Genomic DNA, 20,009 nt, shown 5'->3' on the forward strand with positions numbered 1-20,009 from the left:
CGATATTGGATAGCCTACCACGATCTTGTTGATGGTGTTGCGCCATATCAACCATGTTGCCATGTGCAACAATGTGGCCAGACAGCAAACAGGTCTGCCGCGACATGCAAAGTGTACCCGGAGGTTAAAAATAGAAAACTAACCTACACGACGGAGCCGATGCCAGCAATGCCAGTCTTTGCCGCCCCTGGGAATAGGCTAACCCATACGAACTTTCGTCGTCAAATTTGCGATTTTGCAAGTCCATCTGGCCAAGCGCCATTGAAGCGCATTTCCAATGTCCCTAAAACACGGGCAAGCATATGTAAGCTTGAGCAATTACTACAATTCCTGAATATATATAAAGAATTAATATCTTAAGGAATAAGTTAGAAAATATAAGGATTTTATAATGTTAGTAAATGGGGAAGTTCATGTCTGTGAGTAAATGTTTACATCACGTGAGGGAACTAGGAAGTGACGGGCTGTGTGGAAGGAGACACGTGTAAAAACTAAGTCGGAATTAAACGGAACTGTTCTTGAGCATATCCATCTCTTTCTTGTGTCTATAACGTGAGGAATCCACCTGTAGACGAACCCAGGAGTCAGGATAAAGTTTACATTTTGGTGGCAGCGGCGGTGCTTGTGGTGGATTTTTCTTTTTTCACGTAGCCCACTGGATTTTGTCAACCGCGAGGCTCACGTTAATTCACGCATAGGCTACCAACGTTTTTTTCTCTCCCCTCGTTCCAGACGACTGGTAGGCTTGGAAGTTGACTCTTCTGTTTGCTGCCTTGCTGGAGACAACGGACACTTGGATATCTGCAGTTCAATAGCTCATTCGCTGTTTTTGGTGAGTTTTTCCCTGACCTGTCACTAAACATGTCTGAGGACGAAAGTAGCCCAAACGTTCGTCCTGCTGCTTCAAGTCAGTCAAACGTTCGTTTTGCTGCTCCAAGTCAGCCACCACTTCGTGGTAGGCCTAATGCAGACCAGCCTAACAGCAAAAATGCTATGTTAAATAGCCTGAAAATCGAACTTCCACCTGTTTTTAAAGGAGATGGCACAGAATTCTTCACACATTGGTCTCGCCGTTTTGAAGTTGCAGTGCATGCTATGAATCCTGAGGCAGTGGATACTGTTTTGGCGGCAGTGCTACCCACACGCCTAGCGGAGGCTGCATTTTTGTATTGGGATACCTTGCCACCCGGGACTCAGGGAAATTATGCCCTAGTGAAAAAGCAGCTTGCAGATGTCTTTGGCCCTAAACACACATTGCCATTTTTTCAAACTTATGTGAATGCACGCCCACGCAGGCAGGGTGAATCCTTGGATGTATACTGTGCAGACATCACTCGCCTTGTGCTGGAGGCTTTTCCCGATTATGATAAAAATGCAATTGAAGGTGAAAAATTTCGCAGGTTTGTAGCCGGCTTAGATCAAGATTTACAATCAAAAATCCATGAGATGGGGGCTTCAAGTATGGCGGAGGCTCTGCAAGTAGCCTGCCGCTGTGAGAGGGCACGCACTGCACTGCAGCTGAATGCTACTTGTCCACCAGCCCCTCAGGCCCTTGGAAAGGTGGCTATGGTCCGTTCTCACGCCACTGAGGACAGACTTCTGCAAGCTGTGGAACAGCTCACACTGACAGTGAGTAGCCTGAAGAGTGATGTGCAGCAACTGCGTGAGAAGAACACTTCTCTAACGCAACGCATAGATTCCTGGCATGACAAATCCTCTGTCAGTGATGGTCCACAAACCAGGGGACGTAGTCCCTCTCCTCACTTTTACCGTGTTCAGCGACATGCCACTGCCCATCGCTCACCTGATCGACAAGCACGTGCCTCTGAATCTTATCCTGTGCATCGCCCCATCTCCCCTGATCGAGCCAACCCACGTGAAGTATATCACACCAGGGGATCCGGCCGTTATGTGTCCCCAGAACGTTCTTCCCATCACTATAGCAGATACAGCCCATCTACAGACACAGATAGATGGCGTCGCAGTCCCAGTCCCTCTGCACGACAGTCTAGAGACATAAGCCCTCATTACAGACGCACTGTTCGTTTCCAGTCCCCTGAGCATAAGTACTTGGGATCTAGCCAGCAGGGAAACTACAATTAGCTGCTGTTGAGGGGCAAACATCAGCTACCACTCTCAAGCCCCTTTCCCCTCTAGCTATAGGCACTCCCCCATCTACAGACAATGTGTCTGCTCATATCCTTGTTATCATAGAAGGCATTGAAGTACCGGTGTTGATTGATACAGGCTCCACTATTTCTATTGTGAGTGAGGACTTTAGGACTTCCCATCCAGCGCTGAAAAGACGCCCCATGAAGACCTCTTTTGTACTTGCTCGCACAGTCAATGGGCAGTGTTTGGATCTTTTGGGAACCTTAACACTCGGAATGAGGATTGGAAAGGAACCGTTGCAGCATGACTTCAATGTTGTGAGAGGAGCTTTTCATCCAGTGATACTTGGTTGGGATTTCTTACAACAACACCATGCTCTTCTTGACCTCAGTAACAACATTCTGCAGTTATGGAACATGCAGCTCCCTCTTTTACCAAACTCTCATGCAGCGGCCTGCTGCAATGTTACTGTGCTAGTGCCCACTAAACTTCCAGCTATGAGTGAAACAATAATCACAGCATTTGTTTCAGGAACAACGGCTGCTTCACCTGTGCCATCCAACTACGTGGGAGTGCTCATACCAAATCCCACCAGTGATGTTGTGGTGGCGCACTCAGTCAGTGAGGTGCAGAATGGCTTAATTGTTGCTCGAGTCTTAAACACTTCTAATGATGACATTGAACTCCGACCAGGCCAGCATTTGGGTGAGTTTATTTCTGTGTCTTCCTCTGAACCCATTGTTAGGGAGGAGAGATGTTGTGCAGCCTCTCCCATGACTGACACGGTTTTACCCCCAGTTAAAATAGACGAAGCAAACTTATCCAGCTCTCAGGCACAGTCTTTGAGACTACTATTGGAGAAATACTCTACAGTATTTAGTGAAAATTCAGAAGATAGAGGCCGCACAGGAGTGATCAAGCACCACATCCGGACAGGGGATGCCACACCAATTAAGCAAAGAGCATATAGAGTAACACCAGATCAGAGGGCTGAAATACAAACTCAGGTTGACACCCTTTTAAAAGCTGATATAATTGAGGAAAGCTACAGCCCATGGGCAGCCCCAGTAGTTCTAGTGCGCAAAAAGGATGGGGCATGGCGCTTTTGCCTAGATTATAGGAAATTGAACGCTGTCACTATTAAGGACTCACACCCTTTACCAAGGGTTGATGATGCATTGGATGCCCTAACTGGCGCTGCATGGTTCTCAACCATTGATCTCCAGCATGGCTACTGGCAGGTAGAACTTGAGGAACAGGATCGTGAGAAAACGGCCTTTACCACCGGCACTGGGCTTTATCACTTCAAAGTTATGCCCATGGGACTTACTAATGCGCCAGCCACGTTCCAACGGTTAATGGAGATGGTGTTGAGGGGATTACCGTGGAAAATATGCCTGGTGTACTTAGATGATGTCCTAATTTTCAGTCGTACCTTTGGTGAACACCTTAAACATCTGGAGGAGATCTTCACTAGATTCCAAACTAGTGGCCTCAAATTGAACCCAGCAAAGTGCTTCCTTGCAAGAGATCATGTTCAATTTTTAGGCCATATTGTGTCCAAAAACGGTATCCAGCCAGACCCTAAAAATGTGCAGAGTGTGGTAAACTGGCCAATTCCACGTACTCCCACTGAAGTCAGAGCATTTTTGGGCCTTTGCTCTTATTATCGAAAATTCATCAGGAATTTTGGACATCATGCTGCTCCCCTGCATGCACTCACTGAAAAGAATGTACAATTCCAGTGGACATCGCAGTGTCAGGACGCATTCACTTACCTACAGCATGCCCTCTCCAACCCACCAGTAGTTGCCTTCCCTGATTTTTCCCTACCATTCCTTCTCCATACTGATGCATCTTGCTCTGCAATTGGAGCTGTACTGGCCCAAAAACATGGCAGTCATGAGACTGTGGTAGCATATGCTAGCCATGTCCTGACAAAAGCTGAGAGGAGGTGGTCAACATATGATCGTGAGCTCTGGGCTATTGTTTGGGCTGTAAGACATTTTAGGCATTATTTGTACAAACAGCCTTTTCTGATTATCACTGACCATAAACCTCTTGTGGGCCTCCGCAAAATACCCATTGACAATGACAGAACAGGGAGACGTGCACGGTGGGCTCTTGAGCTTGACCCTTTTGAATGGACCGTAATACACAGGGAGGGACACAATCATGGCAATGCAGATGCTTTGTCACGTCGTCCAGATGATAGCATAACACAGCAGATGTCATCTTCAATCAGTCCTGAAAGCACACCTGAAGGATGCTGTTCCGCTATTCAGCTGAATGCTGTTAGGGGATCACCCCCCACTCATGTCAACCAGTCCACCCCCAAGCCTGATTTCAATTCACAACAGTTTACCTTATCCACTTTGATCTTGCCATTCTCCGAGGAGGACCTGAAGGGGGAACAACGGCAAGATTGTATCCTGGCTGAGGTCATTGGCTGGAAAACCGCAGGCCGCCGGCCGCCATACTGGTGTATGAAGAAGCGTTCGCCAGTAGAGAGAGCATTTTGGCAGGATTTTGACAGACTTACCTTTCACAATGATGTGCTTTACCGTCAAATCAACAAGCCCTCCCAGTCAGTAGTATATCAGATAATTGTGCCTCAGGCATTACAAGAAAGTGTGCTCAGAATGCTTCATGGAAACCCTGTGGCTGGTCATTTGTCTGCAGAAAAAGTCTTGAAGCGGGCACAACAAATATGCTACTGGCCTTTTATGGCCCGTGACATCCGTGAATGGTGTCAGAGGTGCATTCCATGTGATGCTAGACGCAGCCCATCACCTCAGCATAGGGCACCAATGAGAACAATAGTTGCTTCTGAGCCACTACAAAGAGTAGCAGCTGACATACTTGAATTGCCCATGACAAGCCGCGGTAGTAGATATGTCCTCGTGGTCCAAGATTACTTCTCCAAGTATGTCAACCTCTATGCTATTCCAGATCAACGCGCCACAACTGTGGCCGAATGTCTATTCAATAAATACATCTGTGAACATGGCATTCCTGAAAGTTTACACACTGACCAAGGGCGTCAATTTGAGTCTGATCTTGTCCAACACCTCTGCAAGCTGCTTGAGATTCAAAAAACCCACACTAGTCCGTACCATCCTCAGTGTGATGGAATGGTGGAGAGATTTAACCCTTTGCAGACCGCACGTTCTAATTTCGGTACCCCAGTACCGATGACGTTCAGTCTAATAACTCAGCCATACCCCAACCAATTTTATCAATGAAAACTTCCTCAAAAACGTCACATCATAGGCTTTCTGGCGATATGATTGGTTAAGGGATTTGTGGCGCGAATTTATTTTACTACGTGAAGGAAAAATCAAGAGTTGATGTCTCCCTCCACTAGAGGAAAAACGGCAGGAAGCACTATGCATCGTTGATCTTGACGTCGTCTAAAGGAGAAACTACTGGATCATCTGAGGTAAAAACAAGTCTTTTTATGTTATTACTACTTGTTATCCATGTTATTACTTCAAAATCGTTTTTAAAAGTTATTTTTGCTGGTAATTACACCTTGTATGCATGGCCGTAACATAATGCATGTGTGTGATCACTTCAGCTGATATGACAGCTGATATTTTAGCACACCGTAATCTTTAGTAAACTCATTATTTTCAGTCATTTCTGGGGGGTTACTATATGTCAACCAAGATTACAGACCTACTAGGACTGACATTTTAACGATTTGTTCAATTTTGAACGATGTTCCTTGCTTGTCAGCTGATACAGAAAACTAGCTAAGTTAGGTAACGTTAGCATCAGAAGAGTCTGCAACATGTCCCTGACGCGTAGTCGCGATAAAGTTCACTCCCGTGCTTCATGACTGCCAACTTTATGTCAAGTACACCTAATCGGTATTTTATTGTCAAATAAACCTTTCATTCCTTCGTAATATGTATAGCACAATTTACAGTTGTTTGTAGCCAAGTTGCTTAGCTTACTTAGATAGAAACATCTGACATGAATGACAACGTTAATGTTACGTTACCGACGTGAAGACTGTGTTGATCACCGATGGTGTAACGTAAGGATTTTATTCATTGACTGCTGTTTTCATGAATACATGACTGAAGATTTGTTATAAATGTGTCTTAGTATTGTTTAGCTTTTAGGCTGTAAGGTTGGCTGCTACGATTATGAGGTTTTTGGGTGGCTAACTATGATGGGAGCTCATACACCCAAGCCTACTCGTCGACACATTATTTTCTAAGGGGGTGTTTTGTCTTTACGCAACTGCAGTAGCCTATGCACGGTGTGTATGTGTATGCATACGCTGTTTAGATGTTTTCTGTCATATCTCCTGACTCATGTTCATGAATCAATGTTTGCTTGTAAGCTGGTATGCTATGTATGGTTTAGCCAAGGCAATAACAACCTAGTGAGCTCTGAGACTAATGTTACCTCTCCAAGCAATATTGGAGTCCTCCAGTGACAATAATACTTTTCAGTGAAAAGAGTCATGGTTGGTGGTGATTAGTTTTATTTTACATTACTTCCACATAATCTTAAACAACCTATTTACTAACAGACCTGTGATTTTTTGTTATTTTAGATGGAGGGAGAGAAGTATGTGCAACTGAGGTGAAAGCAGCCGACTGCTGATGGCAAACATGACCCCAAGGACCACGGTGGCATGGACATGGGACATGGATGGGTAGTTTCTGGATGAAGAGGAAGACAATGATGTGGTAGAGGAGGAGAGTAATCTCCCATCATCCTCAGCTGGGTAAGCATGTTTGTGTGTGTGTGTGTGTGTGTTCGCCCAACTGGGCGTATGCACATTTCTGGTTGTGATAAGAGTGTTGCTTATAACAATAATGACAGGGATTATAGTGATAATAGTTTGGTTAGATTTGTAATTCAATTTCTAATTTTCTTATCTGACAATTTCTTTATTTTGAGCTTGGTCAAGTCCCATGTTAGGTAGAAAGCATACACTTTGCCTATCCTTCTAACACAGACAGGGACACTAACTCCAGTAGCATTTACACCTCATCGTCTGCTAGGCTTAGATGGACACACACACACACACATACACACGGATCTGGTGTGAATGCGGCGTTAGTGTATCACCTTATGTGTAGGGCAAATGATATCGATAATTATATATTGTATCAAATTATATGCTGTATATCACCTTATGTGTAGGGCAAATGATATCGATAATTATATATTGTATCAAATTATATGCTGTATGGTTGTTAAATGTATTGAATTTCTTCTAATGTTTAATTAATTAACACTTATTAGTGTGAATGTTAATATGAATTGATGCTTTGTTCATCATGTTAAAGTATTTTGTTGATCTTTGTTATACTGTTGTCTTGTCATTCTTGTAGTTCTAATAGTTACTGCTTGTTTGTAAACATATGTTTTGTTATATACCTGAAGTTGTTGTTCCTGATTATTTAATGAAATTGTTAAAGACTTATCTAAATAAAATGATTTATTTCTTCTTTCGTAAACCTAACACATGTGCCAGTGTATCTTATTCTTGTTTTAATAGTAGAATGAAGCACATGGAGAAGCAGTTACCATCTGGATAGTCTTTATTTCAGCCTTTATCTTTCTTCCCCACAATTGATTTAGCCTCTTCAGAGTACAGTAAGACATCCTATATTTAGCTATGCATCTTGTTTTGATGGTAAAACATCTTATATTTGTTACATGACCATTATATCTGTGTATTTTTGGTCAGATGTCAAACCAGGAAAGGAAAACATCCTACTCTTTAAAAATTCTACATGTTACTGCGACTTGCAGTTATGAGTAAATTAATCATAACTTCTGAACCAAAGTTGATAAATTGATTCTGTTTTTTTCACTGAGGAGATCACAACACTGTCTATCTTTCACACACTATATCTACAATAGACATTAGGTGAAAAGCAAGATTCATCTTTACAAATTGATATTTTCGTGTTTTTGATGTTGAATTTTGAAGGTATTGTTTAAAAACAATGTGTGTTACACTCAAACTTATTAACTATGATATGTACCATTTTAAAGGGCTAGTTCTCCTGATTACAATGGTGGGTATATCTTATCTCTACCATGTAGCATGGCCACACAATAAGCCTTTTTGTCTCACAAGGGCATCAAGTATGAAAAATCGGAATGTTTTGTGCCGTCTGCAAAGGTCTAATACATTTATCATAACTTTTGAACAAAAGGTGATACATTGATTCTGTTTTCATCACTGAGAAGATGACAGAATTGTGAATCTCCCATACACTCTAAGTTTTTCTCTATCTACAACAGAAATTGGGGGGAAAATGAGATTAATCTTGACAAACTGATAGTTTTGTGTTTTTTGGGGTTGAATTTTAAAGATATTTTTTTAAAAATATTCTGTGTTCTCCTCAAAATTATTAATTATATTTTATACCATTTGAAAGGGCTATTTCTCCTGATTATAATGGTGGGTAAATCATATCTCTGTCATGTAGCATAATCACACAATAAGCCTTTTTGTGCCATAAGGCCATCGAGTATGAAAAAATGGAATGTTCGGCGCGGTCTGCAAAGGGTTAACAGAACTCTTATCGATCAGTTAGCCAAGGCACTTCTTCAACAACCAGGTGAATGGGACGACAGCCTTAGTCAAGTGGCTCTAGCCTACAACACTAGCCCTCATTCAACAACAGGCTACACCCCATTTTTCCTCATACACGGCCGTGAAGCTAGAATGCCTGCTAACCTGCTGTTGCCAAATAATACTCCATCTGCTGCCACACAAGGTTCACCTGGGGATTATGCAGTACAGCTAGCAAGTAAACTCCAGTCAGCTTTTGCATTGGCAGCAGAAAACAGAGAACAGGCCCATGTCAAGCAGAAACGTCACTATGACAGAAGAGTCAAACACATTCCCTACAGCACAGGAGACCTTGTGTGGTTAAATGACCCCACTTCAGTGAGACACAAGCTTGCGCCTCACTGGAAAGGCCCCTTTGAAGTAATGGAGTGCCTTGGATTTGATGAAGGAAATCTTGGAGTAACCTACAGGATACATTACCTGTTAGATCGAGCTGATAAATCTCAGATTGTTCATTATAATCGTCTTCGGCCTTATACGTCACTTATACCCAATCAGGCATGCCAGTCACTTGAACAGCATGATGGGTCCTTGCAGTCCCTGCATCCATCTTTGACTGCTTTGTCAGGGGCCCTGCCTTTCCCTCAGAGAACATCAGCACAGACCAACAGTCCTACTCCAACTGCTGGGAATCAGGCGCCCTTAATCAGGACTCACACTCCGCCCGCCTCAATGTCCCAGCCCCAGTCATCCATGGCCCAGGTTCCAAGGAGCCCTGACTGCCCTCTGCCTCCTCAGCTGCAACCACCCCATATCGAGACCTCAGACCCAGTACCGACCCATCCATCATCTGCGTCCCCTCCTCTTGTTGCTAGCCCCAGTTCCAGTCCTGCTGTGGCTCGTGGGCGGCGGCAGGTCAAACCACCCAGCTACTTGTTGGACTTTATACTGAAGTGAGACTGTTCCATTGTCATACCTACACACTGGACGTTAAAAAAAAAAAAAAAAAAAAAATACAATTTACAATGCAGATATGGCAACTGTTTGTCCCTCAGCCATGTGTTTGTTATAGTTATATGGTTATAGTTTCTTATGTGAAACGAGGACGTTTCTTTTGTGGGGTGGGGGAAAAAATGTAAGCTTGAGTAATTACTACAATTCCTGAATATGTATAAAGAATTAATATCTTAAGGAATAAGTTAGAAAATATAAGGATTTTATAATGTTAGTAAATGGGGAAGTTCATGTCTGTGAGTAAATGTTTACATCACGTGAGGGAACTAGGAAGTGACGGGCTGTGTGGAAGGAGACACGTGTAAAAACTAAGTCGGAATTAAACGGAACTGTTCTTGAGCATATCCATCTCTTTCTTGTGTCTATAACGTGAGGAATCCACCTGTAGACGAACCCAGGAGTCAGGATAAAGTTTACACATATAATGGCTAATGCGGAATTGACGTGTAGGCCTATTTCTTTGGAATTGAGTAAATTTAAAACATTCGTTTACAAGATGTATACACTTTTAAAACGATTTGGTAAGAGTTTAATATACCAATTTAGGTTTAATTTCACTCCTAGTTACGGAAGTCAAACTTTTCCACACCCACTCTCTTGAGGGTCTCTGTGTCAACGAGGTTACTCGGCTCCTACAGTGTCAGAAAGAATGCAGTGGAATGAGCCTAGAAATCTAGACGCACCCTAGCGGCAGCAAATTTAATTTGCACCCAGGTAGTCTAGCAACTCTCCGTTGGCGAGCTGGAAAAATTAAACTTCTATCATATCAGTATCAGGCCAATAACATGGTGTAGGCGACGGTTCTGCGTGAATTCCCTGCTATTTGAAAGCACAGGAGATGCTGATTGCTGACGGTCGGTTTGAATCGCGACTCGAGTCAAGCTTTTTTAAATTGGCAAACGACTAGTCAAATAGCTCCGCTGGTGATGGGATTTATGCGTTGTATGCTATCCGATTGCGTGGAGAGGAAATTTGAAAGACAACCGTTTATCCCGCCTCTCGGATTGAGTAGTGCCAATGGATGGTTCCAGTAGCCTACAGTACCTACATCTTGATGTGGGTATATGGCTCGTCAGGCTACCTGTATGTGAGAAAGCATAAAGTGCCATCGCAATGTTTCTCTGGATACAATTTAATGCAGTGAAGTAAAGGGTGTATAGGCTACTTGCAGCAATTTAGGTAGATTTCCTATTGGATGGGGCACAGTCAGATGGGAAGCACAGGGTGGCACAGGCCAACCCCAGAATCCAGTCGGCCACCCCAAATGCCACCCCACGGGCCACCCCACCAGAGATGTGACAGTTGGGCTTGTCTGCATGAAATGTCTCCAAGTAAAAAAAAAATTCTTAGCCAAAACAAGTGTTTGACATTGATTTGATGCTGGTCAAATCAATGAGGCTGTATTTATATTGTGTTGCTATGCAAGTCCTGTGTCGACTGACTCAAGAACCAATTTCTACCATTGTATGAATGTTTTCCATGCACATGTAGGTTATATATGGTGGGAAAACTCCATTCTAGTTCGCTACTACCCTGGCTAACGTCAGACCTCATCTCATTGAGATGGGGTCTGGGAACTAGACATTCATTTTCTCGTATTTGAAACGTGGTTTACGAATGCCCAGAGCGGTTTATTGGGCGCTACGAATGTCTATCAAATGTGTCTGTACGTAGCTCATGACGGCTTCGGTGTGTCGTCATCGTCTTGCTGCCCTCCCTCCGTTCTGTGATTGGTCCCCTAACTGAGGAATCCAGGCAGGTGGGGGCTCTGACCACAGAGGGTGGAGACAATATACATTTCATGGAAAGGCTGTCGCAAATCCCTCGAACAGTCAATCAGAGATTTCAAACGAACGAGGGAACAACATGTCACAATGCAACACACTGTTTTCTCTTCATGAAAGTGAAACCATGAGTTTTCTCACATCTCAACTTTGGCCAAAGTTTTCAGAAATAATCGTTTTAATGTGCACTTTCCATATGGGGTCTTAGAAGCCATCTGTCTCCTTCTAGCCACAGCGTTTTTGTTGCAAACATAATAAGCATGCTTAGATGACGTGATAGACGAGGCGCTATTTCTCACCTGTCCATCATCGTAAAGCCCGATTTGATTGGTCCGCCAGATTTGGGGTGAGCATAGTTGCTCCACAACGGAGCAATGCCAGACCGAACTTCCCGACCTCAAATGTTGTGGGTGGGACTAAGTTCGGCTGGCACCCAGGCAAGATTATTGTCGAAGATTACTTTATTACATTTTGTTTATGTGTTTTAATACATACAGGGATAGCAAACATACATCAGGATGTAGCCTATTTTAAAATAAAATAGCAAAAACCCATTTTTAAATGTATGAAATTAAACTACAAAATACTGTAGCCATATAGCCTGGCGGGCCATCCTATATCATTGACATGTATAGTCTGGCATCGAATCATTCACCTCGCTTAATCCAAGGGGCGGGCAGAGAATTGTCTTTCAAACTGCCTAGTCATGCAATAGGCCAGCGCTACGACCATATCCGTATCCGGTCGGCAAAACGGCAAATACATCCTTCTTCGAAAGGAATGACTTAAGTGCATTGTGTTGATCTACTTTCAAAGAAAAGCACAAGTCCAACTCCTCCAAAGTTGACGCCAACGCCGATTCAAACAACCGCTCTTCGTTTGCCATAGCCACCTTCCTTGTTGTTCACCGTCGCAGGATGTCGTTATCCTGTTAAGCCCGCCTTAAAACTCTCTAACGAAATAGAGCGCTGTGATTAGCCGTCATCCACGGTGTTAAGCCAATAGAAATTCCTATGGTTCGATACTAGACGTACAAGCTGAGCAAATTAATTTGCCGCCGCTAAGGCTAGTAGCCATATTGAATCAAAACAAACACTGTATTTTTTTATTTTTAAAATACACAAATACTTTTTTTTCAAAGGGGCATATAATATTTAGTATATTCTTTATCTTCTACTGTCCTTATTGCTTAGTTGTGTTTTTATATTATATACTTTTAATTACTTTTTTTCTGCTGTTAGTGAATGTGTGTGTGATGTCTGTATGCTACTGAGACCTTGAATTTCCCCTTGGGGATCAATAAAGTATCTATCTATCTATCTATCTATAATCACTTTGTAAATCAGCTTTTTTATCCCAAACATTTAGGCTATTAAAACTATATATGGAATATCACACACCAGAACTCCAAAATGGTATAGTTCTAATCCCTGAAGCCCAAGCCACTGCGTGAAGTCACTATGTTCTCCAGCCCTGATATCGGAATAAATAGGGCCCCTCAGTCAAATAACATATCGGTTATGTTATTCACCCTGATATCTAAACGGGGCCCCTCAGTCAAAAAACACAGGTCACATATGTGTGATAATCATGTAATTGCCATCTTTTTTTCACAGCAAGATGCCTTAAATGTATTGATGGTTATATTTGCAAGCCTTAAACTGTCATTTATTTGCACAAAATTAGCCAGAAGTCATAATTTAAGGGGTTATTGCCTTTCAGCACAACCAACCGCGACCCAGCTAGAGAATACAATGGAAGCCTATTTTTTCCACTACAAGTGAGTGGTTCTCTGCAGTAATACATGACCAGTTGATAGTCATAATTTGTGCTTAAAAGGGGAAGTAAAAGCTACATGTGTGCTATAATGTAGCAGAACTAGGGTGACCACCAACTAGACTCTGAAAAGGAGGACAAGTTGTCTATAGAGTGAGGACAAATTGGTCAAAAATGAGGACACCCCCAATGTCTGCTTATAGGCCTATTCCAGTTGTTTAGCTAGCTGGTACATATCTGTGCAGTATATATGTTGTGTACGCCTTAAGCGTTGTGCTGGTTGTGCCAGCAGCCTGGGCTTTTAGCTCGATTGTTAGCACGCTCGACTCCCGAATCCAAGGTGTTGCTGTTTGTGGGGTGAGTGCAGGGCTGAGCGTGCAGATCAACACAAGGCATTGGTGCCGTGACCCGGATCAGGAGTGAGCTTTAGACATAAACACGCAATTTGTGTTTAAAAGGGGAAGTGGGGCTACATGTGTGCCATATAAAGTAGCAGGAATACTGTTACACTACACACATTTTTGGGCCATTCACTCAACCCAACACAACCTTGCAGCCAGTGCAGTGCATGCCGCTTCCTATCTGTAAGCCCCTTATGTGCGACCACAGAGAATGTGGGTTTTTTCCCATTGTTTTTTATTTTCATTATTGATCGCTACCTTTATCATCGATCCCTAAATCTCATTTGCTAAGGAGCACTTGTGGAGCCCACAAAGGAGAACGCTCTACTTAGGTCTGCACAGAGGGCTTTTATGAGGGCAGCCGCGGCCTACTGGTTAGCAGTCCAGACCTGTAACTGGAGGGTTGCCGGTTCGAACCCCAACCAGTAGGCCACGGCTGAAGTGCCCTTGAGCAAGGCACCTAACCCCCACTGCTCCTCGAGCGCCGCTGTTGTAGCAGGCAGCTCACTGCACCGGGATTAGTGTGTGCTTCACCTCACTGTGTGTACACTGTGTGCTGTGTGTGTTTCACTAATTCACGGATTGGGATAAATGCAGAGACCAAATTTCCCTCACGGGATCAAAAAAGTATATATACATACTATATGGTCTTTTGGGCCCCCACCGTCGACTTCAAGGCAGCGCTGCCTGGAAGGCATTAGAGTTAAGTAGGGTTAGATATGGCAGTGCTGCCTTGAAGTCATTGGTGGGGGCCCAAAAGACCATCAAGCCGTATAATTCAGACAAATGGTCAACCTAAACAATAGCATTAGCTAATGCTATCATTGTGGCTAACTACCTTAGCTACTGTCAGTAGCCAACATTATTTTACTGTTGGACATAATTTCAAGGTGAAAAGACAATATTGGAAATTTAAATGAAGGACCAATATTTACCTTTTTATTTTACTTAATTTTAAAATAGTAATTAGCAGACTATTTAAACACAGATACTGATAGAATGGCTATATATTGGCAGATAATATCTCCACACCGATTCATCCGCCGGGCTCTAGTTGTGAGACAGACCGGAGTCCTGATTCAAAAGTTTGTCGGATCAAACTGATTCTGGGCTAAAATCAACAGTGTCTGCTTGGCATAAGTCATCAATTAGCTTTCATGCATCATTCTGCACTTTTATGACATCAGCACATAGATGTCTCACAGAGATGATTTTGCAGTATATTTAAAATATAAAAATACAATAAAGTATTTTGATAGAACATACATCATTTTCTTCAACCCAATAAAATACAAATTACAAAATAGTATAGTAGCTTTACATCATGCAGTCAATATGCAGTGTAGTTGATAGTCGGAAAATTAAGACCAATTTGGAGTAAATGGACACGGTGAACACAATGCCAGTATTTTACCTATCAAGTAGACCATCATGCACCCCCAACACACACTCACAAACACACAGTCAAGCGCCTTTTCAATACACTTTTTTCTCTATCACTTTCTCTATCAAAAAGGGTCATGCTCCTACCTGTGAGAATAACATAATGCAATAGAAGGCATTCTGGGCTTGTAAATATCAGTTTAGCATCAAAATTATCTTGATTAAGTGTCTTTTTTATTCAATGCATTTCATTTTTGAGTTTTTTTTATTTTGAAGTAATCCAAAAGTAATACAGTTTCAAGATACAAGTATTCAGATTACATTACATTATTTTTGTAATCCAATGAATAATGTTACTGATTACAAAAATTGGCGTGTAGTCTGTACTTAGTAGGCTAATGGATTACATTTCAAAGTAATCTGACCCAACACTGTGTGCCCCAGCCCGGCCACCCCATCAACATTTTTCTATAATCACCACTGGCAGTGGATAAAAATATGCTGGGTGCCCTTGCATTAGGATATGCTTGAGGTCCTCTACAAGTGCTTTCTAATGAAAAAGAAAAACATGAAGTTCCCTTTTAGATAGCACTGTGGCGAGTCCTTGCAATGGAAAGTTAAAAATGACATGTAGTGCCCTACATCGTCTTGGCCATGTTTCTGCAAGGGGAAGATAAATTAAAGGATGAATTCGAATTGTGATTTTTTCACATAGATCTCTGTTTCCCGACTCCCGATGTCACCGAGTTGGCCTACTTTCTGTATGAAACTACAAAGTTTTTTTAGTTTACTTTTTATCAGTTTTTTATTTAACTTTTTATCAGACGGTTTGCCATATTTTAGTCTGGATTTCCTACGCAGTTCATTTTCATCATGTTTGATCATCATTAATAGCCTCGCCTATGTAGCTTTGTTTTGCGTGGGGTTGGGGTCCCATGTCTTCTTCTTTTTCTTCTATTAGGTTTTACGGCAGCTGGCATCCACAATGTTGCATCGCTGCCTCCTGCTGGACTAATGCTCTACAAAATTTAATTCTCCCATACAGCCCAGTATCAGATAAAAACTTAAAGTGGCACTTTCCCTTTACACTTGTGTCCACATCAAGCACACTTTTTAGTGACGCTTCCTTCAGCCCACACCGCTTTAGGCACCTGAACAAGTCTTGCCTATGTGATGCATACTTCCTGCAAAATAGCAATATGTGTTCAACAGTCTCCCTCTGCTGGCAAGAACACAGTCCGTCCTGATGCTTTCCTAAAATACACAGTGTGCTATTCAGACATGTATGGCCTATTCTCAGTCTTGCAATGATAACATCCTCCTTCCGCTTACCACTAGTGCAGGCCGTAACTGAGTCAGAAACACTACAATATTTCACTGTTAAACAATTTAACCCTTTAAACTACTGAACTTTTTAACTGTTCAGCCATTGTAACTGTTACTTGTCATCAACTATGACTCCTACCCACTGTAGCTAGTTAGCATGGTTAGCATAGTTAGCATGCTAGCATGTTAGCATGCTAGCATGTTAACATGCTAGTTAGCATTTTTTACAAAACTGCTAAAAATGATTAGCTAAGTTAGCTAAGTCACATGGTTAGCGTAGTTAGCATGCTAGCATGTTAGCATGCTAGTTAGCATTTTTTACAAAACTGCTAAAAATGATTAGCTAAGTTAGCTAAGTCACATGGTTAGCATAGTTAGCATGTTAACATGTTAGCATGCTAGTTAGCATAGTTAGCAAAACTGCTAAAAATTATTAGCTAGATTAGCTAAGTCACATGGTTAACATAGTTAGCATGTTAGCATTGCTAACTACTAAAAATGCATTAGCTAAGTTAACTAAGTTAAGTATTGTCCACCTATTTAACCGTTCAATCATTCCAACTATATTAAACCTTATCTTCCAAGCAAATCATTTAACCATATAAACTATCCACCTATTTAACTGTTCAGTCACTCCAACTATATTAAACCTCATCTACCTAGCAACCAATATAGTTTGTTTTTACTCTGTATGATATTTTACATCATATTTTTTGCATTTTCATGCACTGTATTTCCTTCAGGAAATGCTTTTCTAGTTGCAATTGTAAACCCAAGACAATGTTTTTCAACATTTTTTTACATGTTTTGAAAGATGAATCACATTATTTTATGTCCATTTACTGTTATATTACATCAAATATAAATTATTATACAACCTTTTTCCATTAAAAACCAGCTAAGAACAGCACATTTCTTTCAATTTAAGCAGTATTATTCGTAATACAACATTTATTTACCATATTTATAGGTAATTTCATTGTTTTAAAATGTGACTGTTTCTAATTAAACATTAAAAACAACATGAAAATAAGGCAAAATCTTGTTAAAATTACAACTACAAACTGTATTTTAATTATGGAAAATAACCGTATTTTTATGAGAAAGTAATTATCTGTTATTTCACAGTATTTTTCTGGCACCCCAGCTGCCAGAAAATTACCGTTTTTTTACGATTTTTTTTTTTACAGTGTGATATGCGTGGGCCTTATGCACCCTTCAGATGCAGCAGGTGTGTAATTTTCAAAGCCATGGCGGGAGAACCGACAACACTTTGGCTAGCTGCTGCCCACATCTTTAGTAGGCCTACCTTGCAGATGCAATTGAAGTTGCTTTGCATCATCGTGCAGTGCTATGCTTCGATAGAATCGGATTCATCTTGCGAGCAACGTCTTCGGACAATAAAAAGTAATTTGGATGAGAAATTGAAGAGAAGCAGGGAGCAGTTGCATTAAGCATTACAATACCTACTCTTGTTCAAGAGCATTATCGCCTGTCCTCGAACAATACAGCAGGCATTCCTAGCATTAAAGTCCACAATATTCTAAACAGGTGCAGTTACCAAAGCAATCGGTATACAATGCATTAAGCATTACAATAAGAAGTGTGATTTCACCGATTAGACGTCCACATTTGAATAACCGCGGACTTAGGCTGTATTTGTGAAGTCTGGCGAATGTAAATGAGTGAAGTACACAGGAAGATTAAACTATAAATGTTTTAATAGAAAGAAATGTGCTTGAACTATTTACAAGTGCAAAATGAAACATCCAACAGTGCAATGTAGGCATATTATAGCCTAACTATTTACAAACATTAACTATTTACAAGTCCAAAATGAAACATCAGTGCAACAGTGTATTATAACTATTTACAAACATACAAAAAAGACCATCCATACCAAAAATAGAGCCCTATAACTGCAAAATATGCAGTGCTTAAAAATGTTTTTAAAAAATTGCAAAATTAAAAACAACAATATGATCAGTCCAGCTGCTGATAAGACGCAGACGGCCCGTTGTGTGACTCATCCATGTGGAAGCTGGGGAATGGTGGCGGAGGAGAGTGGTAGGACGCTGCAGCAGGTGCACGGTAGTGGCGTGGGGTGCTGTGCTCTGGTACAGGAGCTGGTATTCTTGCAATCATGTCCCGCATAAGGGAAGACTGCGACTGCATGTCCCTTTGGATACTTAGTCGGGTTGTTTCATAGGCAAACAAATCGGTGAAACACACAGGGGAATGTTATGGCCTGCAATTGCGAAAATACAAATTTACCTGGTTGGTTATCGGTGGCTGATTGTTGGCTTTCAGTGTTGGAATCGCTGGTGCTGGTGTCGGCGCCAGAACAGACACTGGGTGCTGGGGATGCAGGTGTCGCCTCCATGCTGCTCTGAAGAGCGACAGGGTTGGCCGAGTGGCTGCTCCCCCAAATCGCACAACAGAGGTGGAAATATGGCCAATCCAGTCTCCCCCTGCCACTTCTGCCGTTGTGGTCATTGACGCTGTTGAATTTTTTGCAGGCTTTTTAATTTGTTGGTGACCTGCATCTTGTCCCGTGCATAGCCGAGGTCGCGGAGTTTTCCGGCCAGTCTTTCCAATAGACCATCCTTTACTGTCCCGTTCATGTGGCGCCTCACCTCATCTTCTCCCCTAAGGGCAAGGAGCGTCCGGATTTCTTGGTCTCCCCAGTGTGCCATGTTTTCTTTCTCCTTGTTGTTGTTGTTCTTCTTCGTTCTGATCAGCTGTGTGTGTTTTTTAAATCTCCCGGTGGTGGGTTGCATAGCGTCACTAGACACCCCCGCCCACGTCCCCTTCCCACGCCCACGTTCCCCCTTTCCGCCTTGACCCATTCACACTGGTGGCGGAACGAAAAAACTCGGCAAAATGTCTAGGGGGCTTGGTAGTAAATTTGGCGAGACCCTTTGTCCCGCCGTTCCGCCTCGTGAAATGTGAAAGGGACACTCGTTCCGCGATTCTGGTACATAAAATCGCGGCAATTTTGCCAGTGTGAAAGGGCCTAGTGTCAGAGGAACATCTATGGCTTCTTTTCGAGTCGCCTCCTTGGCCAACGCATCCACCTTCTCATTCCATCTGATTCCCACATGTGCAGGTACCCATAAAAATGACACCTTCACTCCCTTTTTGCCTACATTATTGAGTGCCAATAGTATCTCATAAACAATATCCTGCCGCCCCTTTGACATTCCCTTCCCAAGGCTTTTGACTGCAGACACAGAGTCACTGCATATTAACACCTTCCTATCTCGTAGTTGATCCGCCCACTGCACAGCCATCAAGATGGCAAACAACTCAACTGTGAACACATGTAACAAATCAGACGTTCTTTTTGAGCCATGAACCTTCATTTTCGGAACAAAAAAGGCTGCTCCAGTAACCCCTGACTCCTGATCCTTCGACCCATCAGTGAATATTAAAACACAGTCAAGGTATCTTTCTTCTATATGACTGTGAAAACTATACACTAACTCCACTTCAGGATCATTTTCCTTAATTTCAAGTAATGTCAGGTCAATTTCTGGAACATGTAGCTGCTACACAGGAATCACAGGCCATATTACTGTTGAGCAAAAGGAACAATGTAGAACATTCATTTCTCGCGCCACAGATTCTCCAGTCCACCCAAAACTCGGCAAATCT

At 42.2% G+C, this 20,009-nt stretch overlaps 1 long non-coding RNA gene across 1 annotated transcript; it reads left to right on the forward strand.

Moving 5' to 3' along the window:
* The first annotated feature begins 378 nt into the window (after positions 1 to 378).
* Positions 379 to 6,774, forward strand: LOC143142139 (uncharacterized). Its single transcript, XR_012990900.1, has 3 exons — positions 379 to 832; positions 2,644 to 5,554; positions 6,686 to 6,774. It is a non-coding gene; the product is annotated as an uncharacterized LOC143142139 (long non-coding RNA).
* Positions 6,775 to 20,009: the final 13,235 nt, after the last annotated feature.

Source organism: Alosa pseudoharengus, unplaced genomic scaffold (genome assembly GCF_046254945.1).
Source record: "Alosa pseudoharengus isolate Yale_2024_CS ecotype anadromous, Long Island Sound unplaced genomic scaffold, YU_APseudo_1.1 YU_APseudo_1.1_scf_24, whole genome shotgun sequence".
Lineage (NCBI taxonomy): Eukaryota > Metazoa > Chordata > Actinopteri > Clupeiformes > Clupeidae > Alosa > Alosa pseudoharengus.